The 18,810-nt window shown below is 39.9% G+C and overlaps 2 pseudogenes; both read left to right on the forward strand.

Moving 5' to 3' along the window:
* The first annotated feature begins 3,647 nt into the window (after positions 1 to 3,647).
* On the forward strand, positions 3,648 to 4,240 carry LOC117310811 (malignant T-cell-amplified sequence 1-like; annotated as a pseudogene).
* A 342-nt stretch (positions 4,241 to 4,582) lies between these two features.
* LOC117310802 (NOP protein chaperone 1 pseudogene) lies at positions 4,583 to 16,352 on the forward strand (annotated as a pseudogene).
* Positions 16,353 to 18,810: the final 2,458 nt, after the last annotated feature.

The following is an 18,810-nucleotide window of genomic DNA, read 5'->3' on the forward strand; positions in this document are numbered from 1 at the left end:
CTCATACACTCAATTTACTACAGCTTTAGAGGTTTCTAATTTCTACTCAGATTTGCAAAGATTGGCCACTGGGAAATTTATTAGCTGTCATTGTATTCCAGATGGCAGAGTACACAGGGACTAAAGGTAGAAACACCTGCAAAATACCTAATATGGTCAAAAGTGTCCGAATACTTTTAAAATGTTATTGATTAACCATCCAGACAAATGAGAAATGCCAGAGAAAAGTCAAATAGAGACATGTATTCATTCAGCCAAAAAGATGAACGAAGTGAGAGGTGAGGTGAGGAAGCTGGCCCAGTGTGGGCGGAGGGACCAGGCAGCTGTGGCGGCAGCTCTACCACGTCCTTCACGGTGCTGCTCTCTCAGCCCCCCAGACAGGCAGATTTTCTTGGTAAACTCAGTGTAAGGATATCAGCCATTCATCAGGCACTTCTTTGGCTTCACACGTGAGCAGGACCCTTGTAGCTGCAAGGTTTACAAATTAGATCCTCTGCAGTGGCTAGTCTGTGTTCTGTACTCTCCTCAACTGAGGCTGCTTCTGGTGTCTATCACAGAACCTATAACACGTCCTGAGTGTCCAGGCTTACAGCGGTGCTGCTTGAGACTGGGCTGTGACATTTCCGTGTCTGGCATGTAGCAGGCATTGAATGAATATTTATTGGGGTCAAGGAGGCTAAACTGCACAAGCATCTACTCCTAAGCTGCTTCACACAGCTTGTGACTGCAGCTGAGCTCCAGAGACCTCACGGCCTGTGGTGGGGGTTAAAGTTCTCACAGCTTGTTTCATCTGCATGTTGCTTTCCCCCTGATAATATGATCCTTTTAGCTTCTCCTCCTAGAGTTTTGCATAGACCAAGTGAGAAAGATCAAAGTTGTTCCAGTCTTGTGTCAGGCTTTTAAAGCTCAACTACACTGAAAGCTCATGAGAGGTACAGTATCACGTGGGGGTGACTTTCAACAAGAGTAGTCACAGTGGCACTAACCTCAACAAGTCTATTCACTTTTTGTATAGAGGTTTTAGTCCAATACTCTGCTCAAAAAGTTCAGAAGGCACATTTTGTGATATTTAAGCCCTTTGTTCTTGCTCTAGGGCAAGATTTCTCAACCTGGGGATTAACGACATTCTGAGCTGGATAACTTTTCGCTGTGGGAGCTGTCCCGTGAGTTCTGTGATGTTGAGCAGCAGCCCTGACCTCTACCCACTAGCATCTCCTCAGGCGTGACAACCCAGAATGTCTCCGGTTACATCCACTAGTCCTCTGGGGATAGGGGATTGAGGAAATATTCCTCCAGCTGAAAATTTTTTTCTCAAGTGGCACCAGTAGATTGCAAGGAGAACCAAAACGACAACAACAAAAACAACAACAACAAATGACTCACCAAGACTTCCCAGTGATGGAATTATGACAAACTAAAGAATAGGCTTTCCTTGTGTAGTATCTTCAGGCTATTTTTGGATACTTCTGTGCAGAGCTGACTCGAAGTCCTCCATCCCTTAGTGGTATTTGGCCCAAGGCCCCAAGATGCCTTTACCTAAAGTGTGTTTAATGTCACGTTTGTTTAATATATTCAGATGTGCCCCTCTGTGTGCCTGCATCAACAGCGTGTATCTACTTAGATTAGACAATGTGAGAAAATAGAATCCTCATTATTTCAATAGCCTCCAGGGTAACAACGCACAAGGAATCTAAACTAATTTTACTGATAATAGTGAGACTTTGCTACCAGAATATGTAGTAAATATTAGGAAACAATCTATTTTAAAGTAATAATTCAAAATGAAGTTAAAGAAATTTAATCATCATGACTGTTTACCACCAGAATCAGGTAGTGTAGCATGTTAGGTGGTGCAGCAGGGTGAAGATGACAAGACAAATATCTCTAACGTGTTCCCCACTTACTCATCTCTAATATATGGGGCACCACTCAGGGTGCACATGGATGTGCCACCCACACTTCTGGCCCAGAAAACACTCACTGCCCAGCTGCTGGAGTGCCATCAACAGGCAACTTCCAGCCAAGATCCCCTCAGGCAGCCTCACCCATGCATGGGTCCCTCTCAGGGCTGCCACACCCAATGGTCAAGTGCAGAGGGGCACTTACAACACCTGTGATGGCCACATATGCTTCAGAGCCCCCATTGGCTGAGTCAAGGCTTCCTCGGGGCCGGACACCTGCTCAACTATGCCATCTGGCCAATTCTGCTCCCTCTCTGCCCTGTCACAGAGGTTGACACCTAAGTTGCACTCTGCTTGCCAAAATCCATGTTAACATTCCCTTCCAGAGAAACTGACTTGTGACGGGGGGAAAGCAGTGATGAGGAGGAATTGGGAGCTAGACTGCTCCACAGTTGGAAGTAGCAAGGACCCCTCCACGGGCTAGGTGGGGCACCCATAGTGTCTGGAATAGGCGATGGTCAGGTGTGCAAACTCTCACAGGTGACAGGGTAGTAATTGTTAGTCACCATCGAAACAAGAAGAGGAGCTTCCTGGTAGAAAGAAAACAGAAAAAGCTGAACCCCCCACCCAGACCCAGGATTTTGACAAAGATATTTTCACATATTGAGGTATGGGGACGTCGTCTGGCTTATACAGCTGTTAACTTGAGTGTTATGCATACTAGAATAGCCTGCATGTGGCCTATCAAACATACATTGTGCTTCTGCTTTAATTATTAAAGAAAAGAGTGCATTGACCAGAAGTAAAGAATGTCCATGTTAAAAATAAAGATGAAATGCCTCCCTTCCTGGGATGCCAATGCTGAAGCTCCTTCAATAATAAGCCTCATTTCCCAGGTGCCAAGGCCATGCTGACTCTCTGTGTATGAGCTGATCTGTTTTTTGTTTGTTTGTTTTGTTTTTGTTTTTTCCCTGAAACCTTAAAGGAAAGTATCCCTGACTTGTTTAATGTTCTTTGTTCTGACAATATATAAAACTTTGCTGAAAACCATGCTTACCTGAGACAGGTCATCAGAGCTATCTTAGGGGTTGTCTTCCAGGCTATAGTCCACAGTTTGGCTCAAATCAGATGCTTTTCTATTCCTATTATAGATTGTTTATTGATTATTTTCATCAACAATTTATTAGTTAAAGTAGCCAGGCTCCAAGTCCCAGACGAGGTTAGTCAGCCAGTCAGCCACTCACCAGAGGTCTGCTAGCCCGTGGGCCGTTAGCGCCGTGAGAGGGACCTTAACTTGGTAGTGGAATTCAGGAGGATGCCGCTGAGCGTTGAAGCCCACACTCTTCTGATCCCTGTGAGCCTGCAGAAATGGCCAACCGTCCCTGTGTAGACCAGGTGCCGCCCCTCCATCCTGTTCTTGCAATGAGAATGAGTGCTTGGTCCCTTCTTACTGCTCAACTTCCACCCTTTCAGCTACCAGCCCTAGGGAGAAAGTGGTAACCCCAAAGAACACCCCAAATTGCCTCAGTGCTCATATGAATAGTCGGAGGAAGTAGTTGAAGGAGCAGAAGGAGTGAGATTTCACCAGAGCTGGAAAATTGCGTCCCAATGCGTCACCTGTGAGTAACGACCCCAGCTGCCACCATCCCTTTTGCCTTCCAGGTGTAGGGGGTCTGCGGGATCCTTGCTAAGTCTATTTTTCGTCATTCCCGGCCCTTCCCTATCATCACCCCTTCACCTTGAAACATGTTCAAGAAACTTGATTAAAAAGAAAATGTGTTCAGCTACATCCAGTGGAAAGCCTGCTATTACGGATATTAAGAACAAGTAGAACCATTCCCAGGCATTGAACCATGGCTTCATCCAATCGTGCCTAAGAAGGAACCAGTTAAAAGAGTGGTATGCTATGAACAGAAAGAAATCTTTACAGTGACTGGAGAGTTATTCTATTTAGAAAAAGAGAGGGTCTTTTTATCCAACCCCAAGGTTATTCCACACAGAAAGAGATAAAGGGGGGGGTGGGGGGTGTGGGGGGGAAAAAAAAGAAAGAGATAAAAAAAGACCCCTTTTCCACACCAACAGGTGGATAAAGGAGCCATCAAATTTGTACTCAAAGGAGTTGATATCACGTCTCTACGCTTAGCTTCTCGAGGAGCTAATCTTTGCTCCGCTGCAGCAGATAGGATTGTTGCAATCGAGGCAGAAGGAAAACAGCTTGCTCTGGGTGCTGCAGTCGTGAAGATGTCTGCAGATGATGCTGAGAAAGTCAACACAGCAACTGGCATTGAAACATGTATTATATAAAAAGTGGGCTGTGGCACGTAAAAGCATATAAGTAAGTCTCAAATGGAATGCACTTGGGCTCCACATGGATGTGGTGCAATATCTGTGTTTGTGTGTGTGTGTGACAGCATGACTACAAACGTCCCTGTGATTATGCTGAATAAATTCTACACATGCAGAAAAGAGAACCCAACAAATAAACAACTGTTGCCGCCTTGCTCGGAAAGAGTGCAGACCAGCTGCCCCTGTGTCCTCTCCTGGCCATCAGGCTATAACTCTCCCAAAAGAGCTTCATGACCCAGCCAGTGTGCTGGTGGGACTGCGAGAAGACAAATGGGACTGAATTCTCAGTGTGTCACCTGAGATGCCCTCATGGGAGCGTCTGGACAGGACCGAGCATGGAAGAGTCAAGTGTAGGGGCACTGAACTGGCTGGAGGGTTTTCCTCTCGACATCCCTGCGGAGTCAGAGCCGTCTCAGCCCTTCATGGTGGAGAAGGGAGATGATGAGACGCCTCAGCCCCTACACATGGACAGGCAGCTCCCGGCTCTTGCGGACTTCCAAAGCCTCATGCTAAGAACTGACTTGCAATAACTTTGTTTTTGTCATTAATGTACTAGATATTTTTAGTAGCATTAATCTGAAAACGGGTTATTACCACCGATGTCAGTAATGGAATTAGCTGCGCTAGAGATAACCTACAGTTTAACCTAAAGTTTACAACGAAGTTTTCGCCTCAAAATTTTAAGGAATTCAAGACGAAACTAGAATAAGACAAGACACCACAGAAACTGCTTGGTGACTGGGCTTTATATTCACTTTAAAGAAAATTATCTCTAAAAACTTAGAAACGTTTAATTATGCATATTGTTATTAGCATGAAGGTGAGAGATAGAAATGAAATATGAACCTAGATATGCTTATAGCAGTGTTATGTGGTTCTGTGGAAAGCTTTCTGCAGTGTTCTCAAATAGCAGTGGAAAACCCCAAAGCAGGAAATCGTGACACATCAAAGTCATGCTGTTACCCGACAAAAGCAAGCTGCAAGTCAACACACAGTATTTAAGACAAGTAAAAATGAAACTTTATTATCTGTGAGTAAATAAAAGTATATTTGAAAAAATTTTTTTAAGTTGTCAGAATATATACAAATGAACCATGGATACCTTGATACGTGTGAACGAGAAATTGTACTTTTACGCTGAAGTATTCAGGGTTTTTTTTGTGTGTACTTGGAACTCAGGATGAACTTGAACAAGAGTTATACACTGTTTGTATTTAAAAACACGCGCACACATGCACAATTTTACATGTGATAACAGAAATGTCTTGTCATACAGCCTAGAGTCAAGTCAAATAGTAAGTTACGTGGAAGAGAATGGGTTTTTATTTAAGGATTAGAGACAGAACACACTCGAAGCACAAATAATAAAACCCTCACTGCACAGTAGTCACTAGAACATTCCTTGAGCACTCGCTGGGTTTAAGCCAGCTTGGAAATCAGTTATTTGTCTAAACTAAGTGAGAATTTATGCCCCGTTCCTAGAAAACATATGTTTTAATTAACTTGGCTGCCAGTATCTCTCCAGGGAAGAAAATATACATTTTATTTTCAAAACTCCTCTGGGCCTGTTCTATCATGGATTGGTCCATTAAAAACAAAACACCCAAATCAATATTTTAAAATACTATTTTTGCTTACCTGAAATCTTCCTCCTTTTTAGAGCTTTTTATTTTCTGTCATCTGTTCAACAGAGTGTAAAGTAAATACAGTCGAGTCCACAGCAGGGGCCGCTACTCAGGGGGCTCGGGGCTTCGGACATCACTAGGAGTTGAAATGGCAAAGAGTATGTTTGATGCAGAACCCTAAAGGCATTTTGGTACTGGATAATCTACATCTACAGAAAGCACATGATAGCCTGATACTGTTTCCTACATCTGCCACAATTTAAAATAATTTTCTAATGTTTTATTTTCTGTAACCTGAGATTGGGAATGTTGGGGAGAGGGTATAAATATAACTATTTATGTAACTCATTCTAAATAGAGTATAATTAGAAAGTATAATTAGACTTGAGTCTAATTCCCCTTCATATCCTAGTTTCTGTGGCTCTCAGTAGATAAGGCTCAGGTTCCAGTCCCAGCTCATTTCTACAGACTGGACAGTAGGTGGCACCATCAGCCAGTTTAAAACACAGTTCACTGGTTTGGTTTGTTGTTAACCAGTTTACCACACTGGAGCAGGAACCTAAATAGTTTTGTGCATAAGTGCATTAAGTCCTGGCCATTGTCACGGGAGAATAATCCTAGAAGAGCACAAAGCCATTTAAGTAGATCTGTATGAAGTATTTACAAATAACCACAGGAAGAGACTTTGCCTCTCTGTAGATCGAGATTATCCAATAATTAAATGCGTTTAGGGTTTGTGTCATAAATACTCTTTGCCACTTTAATTTCTGGTAATGAGAAAAGTCTGCCTGTGACCATCCCTAAACTAGTTTGTCCTTTGACCCTGGCCAGACACATAGACTTTATATATTTAGGTTTTCTTGTCTGGGGGAACAAAAAAACTTGACCTAGCTGCTCACAAGTGGAAAACAAAGTATTAGACCTTAAAATGTTCCAGTAGAGTGCAGATCAAACACTCCCGATTCTAGACACTTCATAGAATGTTTTTAAACCTTTTCAGCCACCACTCGCTCTTGACTCAGAAAGCTTACTTTACTAGGTACTGTTCACAATGGAAATGTGTTGAAATCACTGCAGCTATGTTCTACTCCAGTGCACAAGGATCTCTACAGACTAGGAACAGTGCTAAAATATTCGGAAAGGGTAAATCCAGGGCATTTAATTTTATTTGAATAAAAACCTGTGCACAAACACATTTTATACATGACTTCAGGGAGGCCACAGGCTCCCTGGGCTCCCTAAGCCCCTCAGATTAAGATCTCCTGACCTGGGAGTGAAAGAAAACAAATGCACCCCTACCACCTTCCCCATTCAGACCTCTGGTCCCACCCCAGCCACACCCGTGGGAAGGCAGGTCGACACTCAGCACACGTACTGTCCCAGCTGCAAGGCGGTCAGACGTGTTATACGAAGCAGATCCGCCACAGAGCACCTCTGCTTCCTACATCCTCCTGGCCCAGAAGGAGATTTAGAAAAAGCATAGAGGAGAACATCAACTCAGCAGAGCAGTCTCGAAGCACAAGGGAGTGGAGAAACAGGAAGCACAAATAAGCCCAGGGAATGACTGACTTCTGACGGTTTTGTTGATAACAGATCTGGGTGAAGTTTCCCTGCTCCCTGCTGATGGCATCTCTGTATCTGCAGACACTTTCTCTTTGCCTCGCAGTGAAATGCAACTGCTTGTCAGAAGGCCGATCTCTTCTGTCATCCAGAGGTCGCCTTCTCGCGGCTGTCACCCCTGTAACCCTGGACTCTATGCTGATTGTTCCATTGGTTGTTAACACTTCTATAAACGGAGATCTAACTGCCAAGAGTTCAAAATCCCAGTGGTCTGTCAGGTCCCACCACCAATTCATTCCCCAGAGTCATGTCTGAAGTAGGTAAAAATGTCACAAACTCAGGATTGAAGATATTACTGTGGGAACATGAAATAAATTTAGAACGTTAGACAGTCTACTTGTAAAGGTATTTGTTTTCCTTTAAAGTCTGATAAGAAAATGATCCTCTTGCTTATCTTGTCTAAAGAATAAAGATGGACAGGTACTTACTGAAGATAAGCTACAAAATTTGAGACTGAAGAATGGAATTAAAAGAGAATTGTCTCATGCAGAATAACTACTCGGGTTTGAGAATTTGAGAGGAAAAAGAAATGGATTCAAGAAAAGATCTTATTATTAGAGCTGAGACCATATGGGATTTAGTCAAATTTCTTTTTCTGAAGGCCAGATCGCCTTGTACAGACTTGTACAGACACAAGGCTGCAACTTTCTTCTCTACTGATCTACAGAGGGGTCCACAGCCACCACTCCAGACCACCGCATTGTGCAGCACTCAAGATGCTCAGGACTCTCTCCTATGTATCCCTGGGGAGTGACTCCCAAAGGATCCATCCACTGGGCCTAGCTCTACATGCTTTTAAACACCCTTTAAACCTCTGAAGAGAGCTCTCCTCTCTTCCACATGAAATATCCCCTCACATCTCCTCACTGTTAACGTGGCTGCTGGTTTTACAATCAGTCTTAAGATATGGTCTCCTGACTAATATTTCTTATTATAATAAAGTCAACGGTTTTATACAATATCTTACTGGCATTATTAATATGTCAGATGCAGAGAAAGAATTCAAGTATTAAGGCAAATAATTGTCCTCCTAGCCTTATGAATTATCTAAGTATTGTCTCAACTGATAATGAATGTACAGAGCCTTTTCATAGGGAAAAATGGGGAAAAAGGTAAGAAAATTAGATCAAGCTTAACTCATAAAATTAGCAGCGGTAGATGTTCTTTGAAAGGAAGAACACAAAGGATTATGAATCAGAAAACTGCTTCCAAAGTGAAAGAAAAGAAGCAAAAGCCACCAGAAAATTCTCATGAGTAGACATTTTAGGGAAGCCGGATAATCTTTCTGGAAAAACAAATTAGACTTTCATTCAGTTGGTAGAAATCGTGCTATAACTTTTAATCTTTAGAGTTTTAAAAAGAATTTAATGTCCACATTTATGAGAAGTTGATAATATGTGTAGAAGGTTCAAGAACCTATAAATATTAAATACTTTATGTTGTATTCTGCCACCCGCCCTTGCCCAGGACCCCTGTCTTCAAAGTCAGCCACTGTGGTTGATTTTCCAGGTATCATTCCAGAGTGTCTTTTTATGGGTATACAAGAAAATGTGAATATATATTTTCCTTCACTCTACATTTTAATACATAAGTAGTTGTATAATGTTTCATTACATCTTCCTTATATTCAGTTGAAAAATATCTGGGGAAAAAACCTTCTATCAGGATGTTGTTTCCTACAAAGCAGTCCACTGAGTGGATGATGTACTATAATGCATGTTGCCAGTCCATATTGGGATAAACACTAATAGTTAACCATCTTTTGACATTACAAACAATGCTGCAATGCATAACGTTGACCTGTGTTATTCTACTGCTAAAATCTGTATAGGATAGTTTTTAAAGGATTTGTAGCCTAAAGTATTTCTAACTGAAATAACATTTGATAAGATGTTACCAGTAAGAGAGCAGGTACTGAGTTTTTCTGAGGAACCTAGAAGTGGTCATTTCTCTGTATTTTATTATAAATTCAACCTCTCCTCTACCAGATTTCTCCCCGATCTGTGTTTGAAAACATTTTCCAACCTCTTCTACCCTTGTGACTTCTCTATAATCTGTTCCTCTTCTTAGCAGTGTCATTCATTCTCATGCCCACCACAGCCTGACATGGTCTCTAACTGCTGTCTGCTCATCTCTCTTTGTCCATCATTGTTCAACCCACTCCACTGGAGAAACACTCAACATGGCCAGACATCTTGTTGAGTATGAAAAAATGGATCATGGATGATTCTGACTCACTGAGCCTGGATGAGAGGAGACATCCAGAGGGGAGTTTAAAGTAGCTGGGGAAGGAGAAGAGGATTTAGGTTTCATCCATGGTCATCATTCAGGGGAAGGTGCTACTGAGACTTTACATAGGAGCAGGAGAAGACAGAGTTAGATGCAAGTACTTTCAGTGGCCCAGAAATGACAGGTGAACTGAGAGGAAGGGACCACAAGGGAAGAGCAAGGGAGAGAACACAGTGAGTTGGGAGGTCCAGGGGGTGATAATTTGTGGGGCAGGGCATCCAAAAGGAAGGAGCTACCCAGAGAGAGAACTCCACCACTGCCTGATTATCCCTCTGAGTCTCTGTCGAGTACTAATCTGAGCACACACAGGTGAAATTTCACAAGGCTGGGAAGGAACAATTTCTGCAGAAAGAACAATTACTGGAGAACTGTACATTAAATAATTTCCAAAGTTCATGTATGGCTGAGAATCCTCACCAGCCAGAGTGAAGAAACCTCCTTGAATACATGGGGCATTCAATTAAGACACCAGAAATTGTGCATATTAGAAGTGGAACTAATCACAAGCCCTAGAATAAAGGATACTCTAGGATACTCTAGAACTGCACTAACAAACCTTAAAAATGAGACTTTAAAGGGTCTAAGTGATATGCAAGTAATCCTTTCCTACCAGAAAAAAAAATTTAAATTAACACTTTAAAAAACATAGAAAAAAGCCTCACTTCTATCACCCAGGGAACTCCAAGGGATTTAGGGGTATTGTGTGAGACCCCAGGTCAGATACACACATACACACACACACAGACACACAGACACACACAAACACACACACACACACACACACACATATATATATATATATACTGTAACTACATTAGAATATTCAACAAATTGACTACTTTCTGGAAAAATATGAATTCTCAACAGCAATATTTAAAACAACTAAAACAAAAGAAAAATAAGCTAGAAAGCACATAAAATAAAGTTTTTCAACAATTACTTCTGAAAATCATGTATGGGTTATACAAGTAAAAAAAAAAACAGCTGACTACAAAAGTAACAAATAGTTTCAGAGAATCAAGAATAGATGAATAGAGGAAATCTGTATTTTGTGAAAATAATTTAACCCTGATATCAGACATAAATGGTGCAAAACAAAACCACACACCAATTTTATGTGTTGGTGGGAATGTACATTGATACAGGCACTATGAGAAACAGTATGGCCATTCCTTAAAAATCTAAAAATAGAACTATCATATGACCCAGAAATCCCACTACTGGGCGTACACCCTGAGAAAACCATAATTCAAAAAGACACATGCACCCCAATGTTCATTGCAGCACTATTTACTATAGAAAGGGCATGGAAGCAACCTAAGTCTCCATCAACAGATGAATGGATAAAGAAGATGTAGTACATATATAAATGGAATATTATTCCGCCAGTAAAAGGAATGAAATTGGGTCATTTGTAGAGACGTGGATGTACCTAGAGACTGTCATACAGAGTGAAGTAAGTTAGAAAGAGAAAAACAAATATCGTATATTAACGGATATATGTGGAATCTATAAAAATGGTACAGATGAACCTATTTCCAAAGCAGAAGTAGAGACACAGACATAGAGAACAGATGTATGGACACGAAGGGGGGAAAAGGGAGGTGGGATGAATTGGGAGATTGGGATTGACATATATACACTACTATGTATAAAATAGATAACTAATGGGAACCTGCTGTATAGCACAGGGAACTCTACTCAATGCACTGTGGAGACCTAAATGAAAAGGAAATCCAAAAAAGAGGGGATATATGCATACATATAGCTGATTCACTTTGCAGTGCAGCAGAAACTAACAAAACATTGTAAAGCAACTATACCCCAATTTTTAAAGTCCTATCTTATTAAAATACTAATTAATAATATATGAATTGTTGAATGCTAAAGGACATTTTCAGAAATTATGAGATTTCCCAATAGTTAATGAAACGGCACTAAAAATCCTTAAAAATATAACAGTTCAATGGACAAGAATCATAAAGAGTGCACAAAACGGCTGACTTTCTACTTTTAAGATATAGAAAACATATGTATAAATCTCTTTCATAAAAAAGCAACTAAAATTTAAAATAAACGTATTTTAAAGGAACATAGAGAATGAATAAGTAGAAAAAAATCAAATTTACAAAATACCATTTAAAAAGACCAAAAAAAAAGAGAAAATACCATGATTCTGTAGAGTACCAAATATTATAGAGAGATCTACCATTCTCGATTTTAATTCTAATAAACTTCCAATCAAAATCCTAGTATGTTGTTAAGAAAGTAATTAAGGCTTAGTTAAAAGTCAAGCTAGAATTTTTTTTGAAGAGAATGAGTGAAATGTGCCTTACTAATTGTATATATATAAAGCTAAATTAAGAGTGTGGTTCTAATACAGAAAATGGTAAACTACTGTCGACTTTTAAAAAAATGCACAACGTGAGAGTTGCAAGTTCAGATTTATTTGGGGCAAAATGAGGAGTACAGCCCAGGAGACTGCATTTCAGAGAGCTCTGAGAAACTACTCCAAAGAGGCAGGGGGAGATCAGTATATATGTGATTTTGGTGAATGGGGAGTATATGCAATCGAGAACATATATTTTTTTGCAGAATGTTTCTGTTAGTCTCGCGAAGGTTGCTGCTAGTCTTGAGAGCAGACCTCACCATGAAAGATCTTAGTGTTTTTCTAGATATGAGGGGATACAAGAATTGGGCTCATAAAATCTTCTCCTGAAAGTATCTAACTCTCTGAAGAGTTGTCCTGCCAGTTTGCTCCGAGCACAGAGTGCCTCATTTCTGCTCTCCACCCGGAACTCCTTTCAGGGAGTGTTGAAGGTCAGCGGCTGCAGCAGCTGCACCAGCACATGATTTAATCCTTGAGGAGGTAGATGACGAGTGCCAATTCGTAGCTGAGACTAGCGTTACCCTAAATGTAGATTCTAGGATGAGAGCCTATATGATAAAGGTATTACAGTCAATAGAAGCCATTATGGAGCATACAATAAGTGGTGATGAAAAACTGGGTAGTTAGTTTTCTTTAAAAAGTATTTACATCTTCACTCAAAACATAAAAAGAAATTTGATATACATTCAAACAGGGTTTTATTTTAAAAAAATATACAGATGTATATGGTTTCTAGATGGGAAAATCTCAAACATATAAAGGATAGAAGAAAAATTACATAAAAATGGGAAACTTCAAGAGGTTAATATTTGTATAAGTTAATATTTTTAAACTATTTTTTAAAAATAAACTATTAGTTTTAAAATATTAAAACATTAATGCAAATTGAGTTAAACCGAAAGAATAAAGCAGATCTAAAACACACACATGAATGGTGTGCACAGAAAATTCCTTTGATTAAATAAAAATACCAACATAAAACGTTGATCTCACAAGTGAAAAATAATACAATCTTTTCTACCTTTAGGGAAACTTTCAAAACATGGCACAATTAAATCAAAAGTGGTGAACAGCCACATACATAAATTGGTACATTTCTAGAAAGCAGTTTTTAAAGAGGTGATAATAAACCTCTTGTAATTCCATCCTTAGAATTCTACTACTAACGGGGGAAAAATGATATGGCAACGTGTTTGTACATAGAAAAGGTATTCAAATAGTTTACTGTTAAGATGGAAAAATTGCGAAGAGCCCTAAATCTAGACTCTAACTAGCAAGGAAATGGTTAAACTATATTGCCCAGGTTCCTGACGTAACATTATTCAGGCATTATCATAATGTCTATGAAGATACTTAAATACAGGTCAATAAATGTATCACAGCAGCTACTATTTACATTATGTGTTACATATGTTGAACCCGTAACTTTGGGAATCTAATTTAAATCCTTAGACCAGGCCTGGAAGATGGGTTGTGTCGTCTGTAAATCAGATGCCCCATCTTGCATTCTTTCAATGCATTGCTCCAAAAATTATATATTACATTACATTATGCAAATATGGAGAAAGGGGGAAATCAACAATATTTACATGTGAGTTTATGAGGAGTGTAAATATATAAAACTCTTACTAGCTCTTTCTTTGTGATAGAGATGTGCATAATTCTTATTTTCTTGGTACTTTATAAATTTTGACCACACATTACTCACATAATCAGGGTAAAAACCAATTTAAAACGCTGAAGCATCCAAAATATAGATGAAAATTTCTGGGTTATTATTTTTAATTAGGTAAAGATTTATTGATATTTCTTGACGTGCATTTAGTTTAGAGTTGTTTAATCAATGTAAGTTGAAGATGTTGTTAAGACAGTGTGGGGCCCCACCACAAGAAAAGTTGAAAAACTGGCTTTAACCATCTCAGATAGTCAGGGTCATTATTTTTCTAAATCTAAAGTTAGACAGCACAGACTATGGTGCCTATGGAAATACTAACCCTGCTTTATGGATTTTCATATTTCAAAATGTTGTTCTCCACACCTATTGAAGCTCATACTACATTAGCATTATATTCTAATATTCTATATTTAACTATACAAAAGCCTAAAGATTTTTGGTTGCATAATCTGAGAACTGAATTCATTAAGAGAAAATGACTCAACGGAACATGGAAGCCAAGGTAAGCTTTAAACCTTAGTACTCCTTTTTTCCATAATGTATTACATTAATTATTTAAAAATAATTGTTTAAATCCCGTTTCTTCAATTCCTTCAACCTGCAGTTCGTGATCCTTAGGGAGCCCCAGATTAAAGGTCATATATGCTGTTTCATAGCCATCAGGAGAAAGATATTAATACATTGTCAGAGTTGCAATAAGTATTGCTCTAACATGCCTAACTTACAGGGAACTATTTGAACATATTCTGAATCTCGCTTGTGTTCACATGTAATTTTGTCCAGAGAAACAGTTGGTGAATGAATGCACAGCTGCACCCAGAGGACCTAGCCAGGTGGAAAAACACAAAACACACACTTGCACACACCTCCAACAGCTACCCCACTCACATCAGACGTTACAGCTTTTTATGGGATTTCAAATCACCCTTCTCTCACTGCTTCACAATCACCCACAAGCTGCAACCCTTCTACCACCCAGATTAACCAGCAAACTGCAGGCCCTTTTCAAGTTAAAGTGCCATATTTGTTGTGGGTGAATATTTAACCATTTAGCACATATAATTACACAACCATTTTTAATAGGGTTTGTCTTAGTTTGGGCTGCTGTAACAAATATACCACAGACTGTGTGGTTTTGACACAAAGATTTATTTCTCACAGTTCTGGAGGCTGGGGAGTCCAAGATCAGGGTGGCAGCACTTGTCTGGTGAGGATGTCAGTATGTGAGAAAATGTGGGACAGAAAAGCTATATGACATTACAGAAAACAAATTGGCAATTAAATGTCATTCCATATCAGTAATTTATATATATATGTCTTAAACTCATCAGTTAAAAAACAAAGATGTCCCCAGCCTTTTTCCGGCATCTGGGCCTGGAGGGGCTGCTCTGAAGACGGGCGAGCAGCAGGGAGGTCCATGGCAAATCCCAGCCCGATGCGAGCTGTTCGTCATTTTCCCGGGTCAGCTCCAGGGTCTTGGTGTCCAGAGAGCTGCTGATGGAGGGCAGGGGCGGCCGCGGAGGTATATGGGACAGGTTGCTCATCAACTCCAAGCATAATTCCAGAAAAAATTCCACTCTTCAAACAGGATAGAGAGGAGTCCCCTATTGGACCAGGTACAGAGCTTTCTCCCACAGATGGCTCAGGCAAACGAAAAGCTAAGGAAAGGAATATCAACTGCACCACCTGGTCATTTCAATATTGAAAATATTGACACTCTCGGAAAAGTTATGCAAATGGATATGACCTTGTTTGAGATGAATCAGTCTGATTCAAAGAAGATGACAGTTCACAAGAGAATTCACAAGACAGTTCAGAGGACAGTTCAGAATTTGAGGATGAAGATGATAGCACCTCTTCTGAAGATGAAGTCACCATTGATACAATTAAGCTTCCTCATTCAGAAGATGGAAAAGGCAAAATAGAGGTTCTGGACCGTCCTGCCAGTGAAAAAAAGAAAACAGGGACATAAACAATCTGAGAAACAGGTGATAGTTCCCGCTAATTCTGTGGAAAAGAATGTGGCTTGCTGGTTATTTTGCATTTCAGATACCTATGGTGTTTGAAAAAATGAATGTATTTTGCTTCTTGAAGAAACAGAAGCTAGCTTTTAAAGAATTGGAAGAGATAGCATTTGGGGAATCTTCTAAGAGCAGACTGTTTTTGATCTCATGCTAAAGAGATTTAGTTTAGAAAGCTTAACTTTATGTATGGTGATGAGTGAATTTGTTGGCATCCTCTTTCATCAGCACAGACTTCAGAAATCTCAAACTTATTTTAAAGTAAAAATACAAGTTACCCATTTGTTTTTGTTTTAAATTGGCCTCTTGGGGCTTCCCTGGTGGTGCAGTGGTTGAGAGTCCGCCTGCCAATGCAGGGGACACAGGTTCATGCTCCGGTCCAGGAGGATCCCATATGCACGGAGCGGCTGGGCCCGTGAGCCATGGCCATTGAGCCTGCGCATCCGGAGCCTGTGATCCGCAACGGGAGAGGCCACAGCAGTGAGAGGCCCGTGTACTGAAAAAACAAAAGAAACAAAAACTTAAGTTGGGGTTTTTTTTTAGGTTATTATGAAGTCATATTTATTTATTACCATCAAAATGGGTTCATTGAGGGAGAACTTTTTTTTTTAACATCTTTATTGGAGTATATTTTCTTCACAATGTTATGTTGGTTTCTGGTCTGTAACAGAGTGAATCAGCTATATGTACACATGTGTGCCCATGTCCCCTCCCTCTTGCGTCTCCCTTCCACCCTCCCTATCCCACCCCGAGGGAGAAATTTTTTACAAAGAAAAGAATTACTTATATTTAGATGCCCTCAGACATATCTACTTTAATTAAAAGAAACCAAATCCTTTCCAGTTTGAGCTGGAAAACTGGTGCTCTGTGGTTTAATCACTGTCAGTGACTCTGTAGCCTCTCAATGCATGTAAAATTTGCTTGTTGGAAAATTTTGTGGTTTTTTTGGTTTTCTTTTTTCTTTTTCTCATAAAGGAATTTTTTGTTTCAGTTATTAAAATTATCCCTTCCAGTTGCCCACAGTTTTGAAACCTATTAATTGTAGAGAATAGGGACACCCCAGGAAAATAGGTCACAGTACATAAAGAGGTAGTAACAGGTTTTCCCTTTCAAAAGGCAAAATGATCCAGCATTGGAGTTGCCTTTCTGCCACATTCTTGATCTTATTTAACTTGTTTGGGACCTCACCTGTCATGGGCCTGGCTTTGCTCAGGATATAGACCTGAGAATTTAAAGGACTGTCTCCAAGTGCATTGAGCTCATGAGACTTTGTTGCCTAATATTTTAGGGGTTTGTTTTAATTATTTTTTCCTACTCCTCTCATTAGCTTATAACATCTTGTAAATACTCTGAAGATAATTCTCCAAGTTCCTTCTGGTATTTTTCATTGGGAATTGGAAATCGGCTGTGCACTCAAAGTATGCAGAAGTGAACAGATCTGGAAACGAGACTTCTCAGCTGCAAAGGGTATACTTCGTAGCACCAAACACAGCTGTGATGGATTATTGGTGTGAATATTTAAGGATTGTCTTCTACCAGATAATATTCATGCCCCATTGTGGGAAGAGTTGTATTTGTCTGGTTCACTCCTTAGCTTGGTGCATGGTACACAGTAGGCACCAAATGATGTCGATAAATGAATTCACAGGTATATTGAGGATGTACAGGGCATTTTAAGCCATGCTATCCATGCGGATATGAAAGTGTAACTTCACTGGAAATACAAAGCCAAGTAGAAATAGTCTGATGGTCAGTGAAAGAGACTCTTCAGTCTAGAATACATACTAGTGTGTAGAATTATATTTCTCTCCTGCCATGGCCTTCTCATATAATACGACTAGGTATTCTATACAGTTAAAGAAGTCAACTAAATTCAGTTCCTGTGGACATTCTTATGACATAGGAGGAAAAGGAAAAAAAATTGTAATATGTGATAGGGATGTCGTTTTAAGTTAAGTGTAAAATTGTTGAATTATTTAATATACAGCGTCAGGGGTGGCTGTTTTTAAACCAATTTGGATACTAAGATAAATTATGTAGGTCTTATAGATTTAAATATAAAGAAAATTATGTTTCATACTAAAATATAGGTATTTAATAACATTAAAAAAACAAAAATGAACAAGATAGACATAAAAAGGGTCCAACTATATGTTGTCTACAAGAGACTCACTTCGAAGTAAGGACACTCATATGCTGAAAGTGAAAATATTGGAAGAGATATTGCATGAGAACACTAAGCACAGAGAAGAGGAGTGGCTTTTCTGCTTCTGCAGCTGAGCATGTGGCCCCTACATTTCAGGGAGTAACCAGAGGCAGGGGGCAGGGGTAGGGGCACCCCTCCCACCCTCAGCCAGGGAAGTCAGAGGGACTTGGTCCCCCTCCCGAGTTCCATTCTTCCTCCAATGAGAATGGTGCTAATCAATAAGGACCAGGCTATAGAGCTGATTCACTTTGTTATAAAGCAGAAATTAACACACCAGTGTAAAGCAATTATACTCCAATAAAGTTAAAAATAAAGAAAAATAAAGACCTGGGGAAAAGAGATGGTCCCCGTGGAGAATGCCTATGTCCTAAGTTTATCTGCTGTCGGATTGGCTTGAGAGAGGGCAGGAGCTACATGATGTGTTCTCTCCCTTCAAATCCATTAACTTTTTCTTTCTTGATGCACACACACACAGCCACACACACAAAAGGAGTATAAAGCCCATACACATAGAATGCTAAAGGGTTGGTCTATGAGCTTGAAAAGAGGGAAATAGAACACTTGAGGCCGACTGCAGCAATGTGTTTGTGTCTGTGCATGTGCATTACTAGGTGGAGGGTCCACAGTATCCATCAGATACTTAAGGGAGAACATATCTCCCAAGTGTTCTGGATTTTGTAAATTATCATAGGACAAGAGTCTTCAAGAAAAATCAGGTAGCTCTCTCCCACACGACTC

Source organism: Tursiops truncatus, unplaced genomic scaffold (assembly GCF_011762595.2).
Source record: "Tursiops truncatus isolate mTurTru1 unplaced genomic scaffold, mTurTru1.mat.Y mat_scaffold_39_arrow_ctg1, whole genome shotgun sequence".
In the NCBI taxonomy this organism is placed as follows: domain Eukaryota; kingdom Metazoa; phylum Chordata; class Mammalia; order Artiodactyla; family Delphinidae; genus Tursiops; species Tursiops truncatus.